Source organism: Nerophis ophidion, linkage group LG01, assembly GCF_033978795.1.
Source record: "Nerophis ophidion isolate RoL-2023_Sa linkage group LG01, RoL_Noph_v1.0, whole genome shotgun sequence".
NCBI classification, from domain to species: domain Eukaryota; kingdom Metazoa; phylum Chordata; class Actinopteri; order Syngnathiformes; family Syngnathidae; genus Nerophis; species Nerophis ophidion.
Genome location: NC_084611.1, coordinates 59,900,221 through 59,914,278, shown reverse-complemented (window position 1 = coordinate 59,914,278; position 14,058 = coordinate 59,900,221). Strand labels below are relative to the sequence as shown.

Genomic DNA, 14,058 nt, shown 5'->3' with positions numbered 1-14,058 from the left:
CTTGATGATACTCAGATGTGTAAGAAAAGATATAACTGGACTGCACAGGCAAATCAACTGCACGATTTCTTGATTTTTAAGAACAAGGATATTAAATGCGCTAAAAAATATGTTAATTTATTTTTGGGGTAAAACTACAAAAGACAACAGAGGAGTTAAGGTTGCTGACATGTTTTATTTGTAATTAAAATGGATAATACAAAGGTTCAATAAACATGATACATATATTCACAGAAAAATATTTGTGTCTTTATTAATCATTTGCATCAACATTTCAGTCTCCTCACAATAAATGCCTTTTTGCTGTAATTTTATATTTTTGATGGGGTTCCTGTTTTTATTATTACAATGTGCTATGTAGTCCAAAAACAAAATGCGGTCCACAAATAGATCCTCGCCATACTTTGAACACCATTTACTTAAAAATTTCACCAGGAGGTCAAAGTGTAACCAAATGATAAATGAGTGTCTCTAAGGTGTGTTTTCTAATGACTTGAATCGGGTAATGTTTGTTTCATACATGTTTAACAAATTTCATTACAAACATAATGTGGATACGTTTGCACATTTCAACTAATCTGAAAAGAAGTAGGAAAAAGCAGATCTTATATTTAATCCTCCCTCTTCTCCATGGCTTATCTTGATAGTTAATTCAAACAATTTTTACATGTTGAAGTTCTCTTCTTGTGTGAAAGAAAGGAAGGTGTTGTAGAAAAAAATTGATAAGTTATAAGTAGTCAATGAATGTTATGTATTATTTAATATTGTATAATCTATTGTAATCTGTTGTAGTTCTCAGCACTTATACAAGTGATACAAGTTGGTTTGCTTCTGGAGGTATTCTGTATGTTGGCACTTGTAAGTAGGGACAAGAATCGCAAATTAGCATTAGATATAAACTACAATACATCAGTTGCATTCAATGTTTTGGAACTATGTTAAACTGTATCAAACCGATTAAAACAAAATTATATTCCAACTACATTACTCAGAAGTTTTAGTGGTAGAGTTGAACGAGAAGTAAAGAGGGCTATGGGTTTTTCTACATTTACCACAATGCATTGCTGGTGGCCATTATGGTAGGCTTTATAAACACGCTAATTTGTGATCACCAAGAGATACTGATGATGATCAATAGCTGCAATCGAAGTGGGAGATAAAAACAATTTTCATCGCATTCGTAAGCTTTTTTGGACAGAAGAGTGAAGGCGGACATAAATTGCTGCAATCAAGCAATCCGATATGACGTTGTACAAACTTCATATTTGTTCAGACCATTTCCTTTCAGTTAATTAAAAATATTGTAAGTGGAAATGAATCTAAAATAAATGACAGCCCCTTTTTGCATTAACAATGTGCTTGATTGGAGAAGTTTGATCGTAGTTGTATTGATAAAAATATTACGCACTTCTCATCTGGGCTGTGGCTTCCACATAAAACAAAACTGAAGCGACATGAGAACAGCATTCTCCTAATCCTGCCTTACAGTGTAGAGGAATTTCTGACCATTTGCACCATATTTTGTGTCTGACGAAGTCCGAAAAGAAAGTCTGTCAAACAGCATTAAAAAGGACACGAAAGTAAAAAGAATGTCTGCTCGTTTCTTTTTTTGTATTCTGAACCACTGGAAGAGCATATGTGGGTTAAAGTTGAAATTGTGGTCGGTCTGACCATTCTACAAAATGTTTTTATTGTCTATTATGACTAAGGGATTCAAGGATGTTGCAGAACAAACAGGTCCAAAACAACGGGACCTTGATACATGAGGGAAAAATATAAAACGCCAGTAGACCAATATTATGTGTGATTCGCATAATTCCCGATTCATCCAACGCCTCCGGAGCACGTTGTCTGTCTGCATGGGCAATTCAATCCAACTTCGTACTTTTTGATTATGGGTAAATAAAACTTTGTAATAAATTCACTTTGTTTGCTGTTTAAGTTTGGGACCCTCCACCACATAAAATTGGCGTTGTCGGCAGGATGGTCTAGAACGTTGCAGGTCGACATCAGCTCCCGGTCTCTCTCTCTCAGGCAGACAGAGGTTTGCAATCGCGCATCTTAAGGTAAGCAATTTTGCTTAAAGTGTAAAAGTTGTCTGTCTGGAAATGATCGGGATTGGTAAGACTAATTGCTGAACCTGTTTTTGATAAAAAGCTAGGTCTAGCAGGTTCTCCAAAAACAACCTGGAATGGGGTATATTATGGTTGGATTGGGTTGCTTTATATGTGATTATAATGTCCGTGTGTATGTTTGAAAACTTGTGATTTCTTATTTTAACAATAAGGGGAATTGTGGTGGTTCAGGAGTGTTTTGCACAAACGATTTGAGGCAAATACATTTTTTAACCTCTTCCCCCCTCTGGCGTTGTCGGTAGAGGGGGTCTTCTTTTGCAAGTACGCCAGTTTAGCACAGTCTGGGTACAGCTAAGGTAAAGGCATTTTTAACTAGCTGGCGGTACATTTGACTATAAAAAAAATTGTTACGTTTGCTAATGTACGACACATCTGTCTTTGTGGAGCTGCAGCGGTAGAAAAGTCTCATTTTTAGTCACCTTTTCAGTGACTCTGATAGAAGGGAGACAGAGATGATGTTTGTCACAACGTTCTGATTAGTGGACTGCATTTAGACAGATGGAGATCGGGCTCCATACGGTAGAGCTTTGGTGAAACTGTTTGGAACTGACCCGGCGGATGATGACCAGTAACTCTATGGAGCTTTAGGCTGTGTACCGGGTTGGTCAAGGAGGTAAAGTAGAGTTTGCTCCGCTAGGCGGGATCATCCCCGCATTATGAGCAAAATTGCTGCGTTCAGAAGAGACGGCCATACCACTAAAGCACGCGTGCATAATTGTTTATATTTGTCCGGACATGGGGTGGGTTGCATTTTGTTAATGTGTGTGTTTATTGGTGAATGTTGAGAAGTGTGTTGGATGTGGAGTGATTCAGTTTTTGTTGGTACATTTATATATATGCATATTTTAATAACAATTGTGTATGCACCTGTGGGTCTGATCTGTTTTATTTCCCTCGCTTGAAAGATAATCATTACTCCCACAATCCCCCCCCCCTTGGCGCTGCGAGCAGATCACGCTTTTTCTCACATCCCTGCCAATCTGTAAAAGTTTGGAAATTGTCCAAAATTTGTGTGTTTATGAGAAGATAGACAAACTATGTTCAGAAAGCATATGAGTGAATGATCCATCCATCCATTTATCTTCTTCCGCTTATCAGAGGTTGGGTCGCGGGGGCAGCAGCCTAAGCAGAGAAGCCCAGACTTCCTTCTCCTGAGCCATTTGGTTCAGATCAGAGTGAATGATAAATGTTTGATATAGTACAGCTGTGCTTCTGGGTGAGAAAAATAGTTGACTGTTGAGGTTGTTTTTAACTGTGTTGGTGATTCCGCCCAGTTAACTGTGTGGGTGTGAGTGTGACTGTGCGATATTATAGTTTTGTAAGAAGGTTATGAGATTTTGACTACAGAAAAAGGCTCTCTTGTGCGCGTGTGACGCAGTAATAAAAAGAGGTGTTGTGAGAGGAGCTGTTTGACTATTATAGTTTTCTCCTCTTAATGTAAATAAGCTAAGAATACAAGCTGGAAGGGCTGTTTGTTCTTTACTCTAAACATAATTTCTATTGTTTTTAAAAAATATATATATCTGATCATTTTAGCATATTAGAACTTATAAATAATGGATTTGTATGTTCATAGTAGCACGCTTTGTGTACTATTCTAATGATTTGTTTTTAAGTTTAAGTATTGGGTCTATTTTTGTTCCATAAACATTTCCCCAAAAACAATATGTTAAATATGGAAAAATAAAATAAAATAAAACATGCAGACATTTCTTATTCAGCATGTGTCTTACTTTATACCGAATAGCAATGGATTTGGATATTCTTCCCTTTATATATTCAATATGCGGTTTCAAGTCTTCTCCTAAACAATATACATTTGAATCATCTGCAAAAGTAATACATTTAAATTTATTAAATACTGAACAAATATCATTTAAATTAAGTATAAATAACTTAGGTCCCAATAACAAGGCTTATTAATTTCCACATATTGAGAACTATTACTTAAATAACTATTTAACCACTGTTGTGAAACACCTCTTATGCCATAGTTTCACAATTTATGGGGTATTGAAATAGGATTGTGGGGAAAATGTCTGCTGTTGTGGAGGCGAGTTTGAAAATGAATATAATAAAAGTAAGTTTTAAGTCGTTTAACTTTAAAGTGTAGACTAACATTTTTAAGTTGGACTGTTTTATTTTTATTTAGACATTGCAGTACACCATGCATCTAGGTGGTGAGCTAAGATAAGATAATGGCATAATAAGGAGGCACACCAAATCTCAACAGCATTCAGTTAGCTATAGACTTTCGATAGTATAATGCGAATAACTATAACCTTTACCACCTTTTGCTTTGAATAGTGTTGAATAATAATTACAAATAAAAACCTAGATTAATAACTATAATAGGAGTCGAAATGTAAAGTGTTACAAAAGACAAAAGTGTTGGTCGGCTTATCACTTAGCACACGACCTTGTGTGTGTGTGTGTGTGTGTGTGTGTGTGTGTGTGTGTGTGTGTGTGTGTGTGTGTGTACCGCATTATCAAAATAATGGTGGAATGGAATAAATGCATGCTTTTGTTTTGTAGAATATCACGCACGAAAGGAAGTCAGAGTGCACAACTAACTAACTGACAGACACAAAGGACAGTCTCATTAACTTATAGATAATCTTTAGTTGATTTAACATTTAATGGGACAATTAATGCTGTGATTTTAAACGTGATATGCAGAATTGGACTAAGCAAGAGGACAACGACAAGGCTGTGATAGAGTAACATGGTAGTAACAACTCCTTAATTTACAAATCACTGAAGCAAAAACGTCAAAAGAACCGAAAGATCAAAAATCAGCTAAAGTATATTCAGCAGTGGGTGACCTTCCTTTTGAGCTCCAGCAGGTGGAGAAGAGAATCCTCAACAGATGTGAGACCAGACAAGTGGACTCGGGTGGTGGACAACGCGGTGCTTCAAGGCCAGTCCGGGGTGGAAACTGTTTCGCCTGTGACTAACCTGGTCACTGGTTTCAAGACTGTCAACATTTCCAAACGGTAAAGGTCCTGTCATGCCGCCAGACAAACACGAAGGCGTGGCAGAGGGCGCCCACAGCAGAAGCACCAGCAGAAAATACAAACAGACCCATGCTGGACATAAGTGTCAACGGACAATGTTATCAGTTCGTGGTTGACACTGGTGCCACCCACTCATCTCTGAATGCAGAGGTACCAAAGAAATTGTGTGCTTCCCTTTTGAAGGTCGAAGGGTTCGCTGAGGTCACAGGAATGTTACCTGTCACCAAACCACTTCTGGTTCAAATTGCTGGACACACACTGAAGCACCCCTTCGTGGTCGACCTGCACACACCGTGCCTGCTTGGTAATGACCTGCTTTACAAACTGTACTCTGACATTCAATATCGCACAGAAGGGACCTTCCTGGTGTTGCCTGACGGTACGGCCACCAATCTGCGACATCACCACCAGGGCACCTCCATGAGCATGAGCTCATACCACAGCTTGAAGCACCAAAAATGGCTGGCGCCTGCTGAGTACCCCAACTCCTTGTGCAACTGTTCTATCAGTGAAAACCCTGGCTGGCTGAGCTGTTTCCGTGTGTACCACCAACCGACCCGCCATATGTTATGATCACCAGTTAAGACGATTCATACCAGGAGGCCTTTGACTCCTTTTTATATATAAATATGTTGGAACTCAAGGTGTGGCTGCTCATGTTGACATATCTTTGCAACAACTAACATGGTATAAAATGTACACAAATGTTGTCCCACAATGTTCCCTTGCTCTCTGTCCCGCCTACGAAACCAAAAACTTAGGTCCAATGATAAAACAGGGCGTAGCCTCCGCTGATTGAACCGAGACGCAAATACCACATTTTTCACTTGTTTCGGTTATCTGTTAAACACATAGCTATGTGCTGCAATGTGGACACTCCTGCTGTAGGCTACGAGGAGCTAGCAGCTACACAGCAGCTGAGCTAAAACAACACATTTAAGCATATTGTAGTGGAATTTCTGACCTTTTGTATCACATTTTGTGCCTGTCGAAGTCCAAGAGGAAAACCTGTCAAAAAGCCTTGAGTGGTAAGATCTTTTCTTTATTTCCTATTTGGAACCATTGAAGGATCACATGTAGGTGAAAGTTGAATTTGTGGTTGCTTTAACCATTCTACAAAATGTTTTGATTGTATATTATGACTAAGGGATTCAAGGATGTTGCAGAGCAAACAAGTCCAAAACAACGGGACCTTGACACATGAGGGAAACATATAAAAGGCCAGTAGACCAATATTATGGTGTGATTCGCATGATTTCGATCATCCACGTCTCTCCGGAGGACGTTGTCTGTCTGCATGGGTAATTCAATCCAACTTTGTACTTTTGATTATGGGTAAATAAAACTTTTGTACTAAATCAATTTTGTTTGCTGTTTAAGCTTCGGACCACCCACCACAAAAGATTGGCGTTGTCGGCAGGATGGTCTACAATGCTGCAGGTCGACATCCGATCCCGGTCCTTCTCTCAGGCAGACGGATGTTTGCATGCTCGCATCTAAAGGTAAGCAATTTTGCTTAAAGTGTAAAAGCTGTCTGTCTGCAGATGACCGGGATTGGTAAGACTAATTACTGAAACTGTTTTTGAAAAAAAAGCTAGGTCTAGCAGGTTCTCCAAAAACAACCTGGAATGGGCTATATTATGGTTGGATTGGGTTGTTTTATATGTGATTATATTGTCTGTGTGTTTGTCTGAAAACTTGTGATTTCTGGTTTTAACAATAAGGGGAATTGTTAATAGAATTGTGATGGTTCAGGAGTGTGTTGCACAAATGATTCGAGACAAATACATTTTTTAACCTCTCCCCCCTCTGGCGTTGTCGGTAGAGGGGGTCTTCTTCTGCAAGTACGCCAGTTTAGCACAATGTGGGTGCAGCTAAAGTAAAGCCATTTTTAACTAGCTGGCGGTACATTTGACGAAAAAAATAAAAATTGTTACGTTTGTGAATGTGCGACATCTGTCTTTGTGGAGCTGCAGCGGTAGAAAAGCCTAATTTGTAGTGACCTTTGCAGTGACTCCGGTAAAGGGGATTGACTGAACTGATGTTTGTCACGAGTTCTGATTAGTGGGCTGCTTTTAGACGGATGGAGATTGGGCTCCATACGGTAGAGCTTTGATGAAGCTGTATGGAACTGACCAAGCATGATGCTTGTACAATTATGATTACCAGTGAGTCTACGGTGCCTTAAATTTGAGGTGTTTTCCGTGATTGGTCAGTTTGTTGTCACAGGGTCTGCTCCGCTGGACGGGTTAATCGACGTTTTATGAGTAAAAAGGGACCTGTGTTGGTGTTATGTAACGGCCGTTCCACAAAAATCACGCGTGCATAGTTGTTTATATTTGTCCGGACATGGGGTGGGTTGCATTTTGTTAATGTGTGTGTATATTGGTGAATGTTGAGAAGTGTGTTGGATGTGGAGTGATTCAGTTTTTGTTGGTACATTTATATATATGCGTATTTTAAAAACAATTATGCATGCACCTATGGGTCTGATCTGTTTTATTTCCCTCGCTTGAAAGATAACCATTACTCCCACACTCCCGCACCCCCCCCGCGCCCCTGTTGCTGCGAGCAGATCACCCTTTTCTCACATCCCTGCTAATCTGTAAAAGTTGGGAAATTGTCCAAAATGTGTGTGGTTATGAGAAGATAGACAAAGTTTATGTTCAGAAAGCATATGAGTGAATGATCCATCCATCCATTAATCATTTTCCGCTTATCGGAGGTCGGGTTGCGGGGGCAGCAGCCTAAGCAGAGATGCCCAGACTTCTCCCTCCCGAGCCATTTTGTCCAGCTCAAAGTGAATGATAAATGTTGTTTATTATTATTATTAAGGTCACCCAGAAGCACAGCTGTGCTTCTGGGTGAGAAAAGTAGTTGACTGTTGAGGTTGTTTTTAACTGTGTTGGAGTGATTGGGACTGTACGATATTGTAGTTTTGTAAGAAGGGTCTGAGATTTTGACTACAGAAAAAGGCTCTCTCTCTTTGTTAAAATCTTTTGTTGTGCGCGTGTGACGCTGTAATAAAAAAAGAGCTGTTGTGAGAGATAAGACATAACTGTTTAACTATTACCCTCCATTCCTTCCCGGATATATTTTTGTTGCATGCAAGGTCAAAGTTTGAAATAGCGCACGGTGTGAATGAAATACGAGAGGAGCCTCTGTTAGGAGACATTTGAGATAAGTGATGTGTTTTGGAAATGAGGGTGTGTGACAAGGTTGTGTGACGTGCTGCACGTTAGACGTGGGCCGGGTGAGGTGTGTCACTGTTAGCATAGCATTGGATATTTTAGCATAAATTAGATTCGCATAGGATTAGTTTAGCATCGAGCTAGGTTAGCAAAAATTAGCTTGCGGAGGCCTAGTAAGGCTAGGTTAGCATTTAGCTTGGCATTACTAAATGTGTTTGAACAGCTGTTCTCAGTCTGTAGAGTGTACTGGTAGATTGTGCTTGCTAATTCCAGTAAAATAAAAGGTATATGAATAAATAAAAATGTAAATATCAATAAATAAATTTGGGTAGTTTTGAATAAATATTTATATAGCAAATACATTAAATAAAGTTAAATAAGTAAATTCAATAAACTTGAATTTAATTTTGATAAAGGTAAATTGATTTTTTAAATATATTGACATTTTAAAAATAATCACGATAAAATAAAATTTACATTTCTATTCTAAAACATTTTTAACTTTTATCTGTGTAACTGGTATTAATCATAAATTGTCAACGCTTATAGTCACACCTGTGTGAATCATGGAGTCTGGGTCACAGGTTTGGTCATGAACATACTTACAACATAATAAATCAGATAATTTCATATCATTTCCCATTACATCATGTCCAAAAAAGAGTAGGAAAAAGCAAAGCTTATTTAATCCTACCCCTTTCCCAGGTCAGAGCCTTTACAAATACTGTATATACATTCATTCGCTGACCTTTTTTATAGTATTATAGTAGAATGACATCCGTAATTGAGTAATACAGCAGTTTTGTAATATGTAATCAATTAATTCAGTCATTATTAACATACTGAGATGAAGAATATCTTATTTTCAATAGGGTTGAAAGTGTTTCTAATAATCTTTCTTCTTTGTACTTTGGAAGCACCATTAATTTGAACGGCCTCTTAAAGTGGATCATATCAGTACAATGTTCAACTTCTTTACTTAATTTAATTCCACGTACAGATGTGCTAAAGGTTTTGGGTGTTGTACGTGCATACAAATGTTTTAAACTAGATTTTCCTTTAAGGTTATAATTCTCCTCTTTAGTTGAGAAGAATTGTACATTCTTTGGTAGCAGGTTATAATTTGCTTTGTACATCAATTTAGCTGTTTGCAATTTTACCAAATCAGCGAACTTTAATATTTTTGACTCAATAAATAAAGGGTTTGTTTGTTCTCTATATAAAACATTATGTATTATTCTAATTGATCTTTTTTGTAACACAGTTTACGAATGTAGCGCACATTTGTAGTTGTTTCCCCATATTTCTGCACAATAACTCATGTATGGTAACACTAGCGAGCAGTAGAGAATATAAAGTGATTTTTGGCCCAGGACGTATTCTGCTTTATTCATTATTGAAATGTTTTTAGTCCACCTTGTGTTGTATGTTTTGTATATGGGATTTCCAGGTTATTTTGTCATCTATTGGTACGCCAAAGAGTCTGGTTTCTTTTGCCTTTTCGGTATCTACTCCGTCTATTTGTGTTTGTGTCTGGTGCTCTTTTCTGCTGTTACTAAATAGCATTATTTTAGTTTTACTGACATTCAAAGAAGTCTGTATTCGTCAAACCATTTTTGGTTTCTTCATTTCTTCCGTTATTGTTTGTATTATCTTCCGTGTGTTCTCTCCTGAACAGAGAGCGATTGTGTCGTCTGCTATTAGAACTGACTTTGGGTCCTTTGTAATTTTACAAATGTCGTTTTTATAAAGATTAAACAGTCTTGGTCCCAGTAATGATCCCTGGGGTACAACACAAGATATATCTAGCCGTGTTGACATGTTATCACCCATCTTCACATATTGCTTCCTGTTGGTTAAATAGCTTCTTACCCAGTTCAGGACCAAACCTCTGATGACATATCGTTTGAGTTTTTGTATAAAAATATCATGATTAATTGTGTCAAATGCTTTGTTAAAGCCATGAACAATGCGACCGCACATTCTTTACCGTCTATTGCATTGGTAATTTCCTCCGTTATTTTGATTAATTTTATTGATGTTGAGATATTTGCTCTGAATCCAAATTAGTTCCCCACGAGCGTCCCACTTTTGTTGATAAAATTATCTAATCGGCTATTGAATATTTTTTCCATGTTTTTGGAGAATTGTGGAAGTAATGAGATTGACCCATTATCTGCATTTGGAATCCTTTGCTCCAGATTTTTTCTGATATTAACAAAGTAATCATTAAAACGTTCAACTATTTGGTTCATATTGTCATTTTTTGCATTTCCATCTAGAAAGTACTGGGGGTAATCTTTCTAAGCACCATTTTTAATGATGCTGTTTAGGATGCCCCATGTTGCTCTCATGTTGTTTCTGTTCTTGTTTAATAATTGACTGTAGTATTCCCTCTTAGATGTTCGTAGTATACCAATTAGCTTGTTTTTTGTATTTCTTATACTTATTTTCCGCCTCTATATATCTCTGTGTTTGGATTGGTATTGACCCTGTTGTATTTTATAAGACTGATTTATTTTAGATTGATGTGTTTTTAAAGAGATAAATAGAAAAATGGATGTATTACATGCAAGTTTTTATTGTGAGAGAGAGAGAGAGAGAGAGAGAGAGAGAGAGAGAGAGAGAGAGAGAGAAAGAGAGAGAGAAAGAGAGAGCAGGAGAGAGCAGGAGAGGTTTGAAGGGAAGGTGAAGAGAATGGATTGGAAAAATGAAGAGAAAAAGGATGGTTATAACCTTACGTGAATGGTTTCTAGTAGAGAAGAATAGAAATAGAAACATTGTGTGAAGTGTAAGGAAGAGATGGATACAGGATGTAGTTTGTAAAAGAAAAAGCAAGTTGAAGAAAAGATAAGAAGTGACGAATGAAAGTATTCGTAAATGGTATTCACGTGTCAGCGTATGCAGTTGATGGTGGTTCGCTGCAAGTTTGTTTGTTCGTTTGGTTGTTTGTTAACTCCCGCTACCTCTAAAGCTGAAATACATTTGTATTTTATAGTTGTTCTTACTTTACCTATTTCAGAAATCAATATCCCCCGTAAATTATAGTTTTCTCCTCTTAATGTAAATAAGCTAAGAATAAAGGCTGGAAGGGCTGTTGTTCTTTACTCGAAACATAATTTCCATTGTTTTTATAAAAAAAAAAAATGTTTTAAAATTCTGAACATTCTAGCATATTAGAACTGATAAATAATGGATTGGTATGTTCATAGTAGCACTCTTGTGTATTATTCTAATGATTTATTTTTAAGTTTAAGTATGGGGTCTATATTTGTTCCATAAACAATATGTTAAATATGGGAAAATAAAAGAATAATATAACATATGCAGACATTTCTTATTCAGCATGTGTCTTACTTTATACAGAGCAGCAATGGATTTGGATATTCTTCCCTTTATATATTCAATATGCAGTTTAAAGTCTTATCCTGAACAATATACATTTGTATCATCTGCAAACGTAATACATTTAAATTTATTAGATACTGAACAAATATCATTTAAATTAAGTATAAATAACTTAGGTCCAAATAACAAGGCTTGTAGAGTCCCACAAGTTACTCTTCTTGGCTGTGATTTAGTCTTATTAATTTCCACATATTGCGATCTATTACTTAAATAACTATTTAACCACTGTCGTGAAACACCTCTTATGCCATAGTTTTACAATTTATGGGGTATTGAAACAGGATTGTGAGGAAAATGTCTACCGTGGTGGAGGTGAGTTTGAAAATGAATATAATAAAAGTAAGTTTTAAGTCGTTTAACTTTTAGGTGTAGACTAACATTTTTAGTTTGGAGTATTATATTTTTTTAGACATTGCATTACACCTGCATCTAGGTGGTGAGCTAAGATAGGATAATGGCATAATAAGCAGGCGCACCAAATCTCAACAGCTTTCAGTTAGCTATAGACTTTTGATAGCCTCATCAACTTATAGATACTCTTTTGTTGATTTAACATGTATTTAAAATGTAATGGGACAATTATGGCTGTGATTTTAAACATGATATGCAGAATTGGACTAAGCAAGAGGACAACGACAAGGCTGGATAGAGAAACAAGGAAACAACTCCTTAATTAACAAATTCTGAAGCAGAAATGTTAAAAATCAACTAAAGTATATTCAGCAGTGGGTGACCTTCCTTTTGAGCTCCAGCAGGTGGAGAAGAGAATCCTCAACAGATGTGAGACCAGACAGGTGGACTCCGGTGGTGGACAGCCCGGTGCTTCAAGGTCAGTCCGGGGTGGAAACTGTTTCCCCTGTGACCAACCTGGTCACTGGGTTCAGGACTGTCTCAACATTTCCGAGCGGGAAAGGTCCCGTCATGCCGCCGGACAAACACGAAGGCGTGGCAAAGGACGCTCAGCAGGGGATACAGACAGGCCCCATGCTGGACATAAGTGTCAACGGACAATGTTATCAGTTCGTGATTGACACTGGTGCCACCCACTCATCTCTGGATGCAGAGGTACCAAAGAAACTGTGTGGTTCCCTTTTGAAGGTCGAAGGCTTCGCTGAGGTCACAAGAATGTTACCTGTGACCGGGCCACTTCTGGTTCAAATTGCTGAACACACACTGAAGCACTCCTTGGTGGTCGACCTGCACACACCGTGCCTGCTTGGTAATGACCTGCTTTACAAACCGTACCCTGACATTCAATATCGCACAGAAGGGACCTGACGGTACAACCACCAAGCTGCGACACCACTACCAAGGCTCCTCCATGAGCATGAGCTCATACCACCGAAATGGCTAACACGTGCTGAGTGCCCCAACTCCTGCTGCAACTGTTATATCAGTGAAAACCCTGGCTGGCTGAGCTGTTTCCGTGTGTACGACCACCCGACCCGCCATATGTTATGATCACCAGTTAGACAACTCATACCAGGAGGCCTTTGACTCCTTTTTTATATATATATATATATATATATATACTGTATATATATGTTGGAACTCAGGGTGTGGCTGCTCATGTTGACACAAATGCTGTCCCACATTGTTCCCTTGCTCTCTGTCCCGCCTACGAGACCAAAGACTTAGGACCAATGATAAAACAGGTCGTAGCTGCCGCTGATTGAACCGACACCCAAATTCCACATTTTCAATTGTTTCGGTTGTCTGTTTAACACATAGCTATGGGCTGCAATTTGGACAATCCTGCTGTAGGCTACAAGGAGCTAGCAGCTACACAACAGCTGAGCTAAAACAACACATTTAAACATATCAAATAATTATAGTTGCTTATTACATACAAAAAATGGCTTAGAGACAGAAGTCTGATAGAAAGTATTCAGTAACAAACTTGTCCGCATCATTCAACTTTCTACAACAGGAACCATACTGAACAAATCCAGCAGTTACTGTCGGACTCTAATCTGGGGTACCTTTGTCAATCGGAGACATGGGTAAAACCTACAACACCTTTTGTTCTAATTAATGTCCCGGGGTACAAGATTACAGAAAAACAGATCAAGTGACATAGGGGGGAGGAGTTATGATTTATGTAAGGGAAAACATTAAAAGTGAACAAATAACCCTCCCAGTAGATCATCTTGAGAGTGTTGAAATTAAAATCACATTTTCCTCAGAAATGTATTTCAAGGTAATAGTAGCATACTGACCACCCACTGCTAAAGACATTTTTCTCAATTCATTTTTAGACATCCTCAAACAGCACAGTATGAAAGAATTGAACGTTATGGGGGACAT

At 37.9% G+C, this 14,058-nt stretch overlaps 1 protein-coding gene and 1 long non-coding RNA gene across 4 annotated transcripts in view; one reads left to right on the top strand and one right to left on the bottom strand.

Annotated features, from left to right (window-relative positions):
* exosc9 (exosome component 9) overlaps positions 1 to 14,058 on the bottom strand; it is a 47,498-nt gene that overhangs the window by 8,975 nt on the left and 24,465 nt on the right. The gene's annotated exons all lie outside the window — the stretch shown is intronic.
* On the top strand, positions 5,965 to 7,895 carry LOC133557746 (uncharacterized). The gene is made up of 3 exons (XR_009807840.1): positions 5,965 to 6,180; positions 6,300 to 6,453; positions 6,533 to 7,895. It is a non-coding gene; the product is annotated as an uncharacterized LOC133557746 (long non-coding RNA).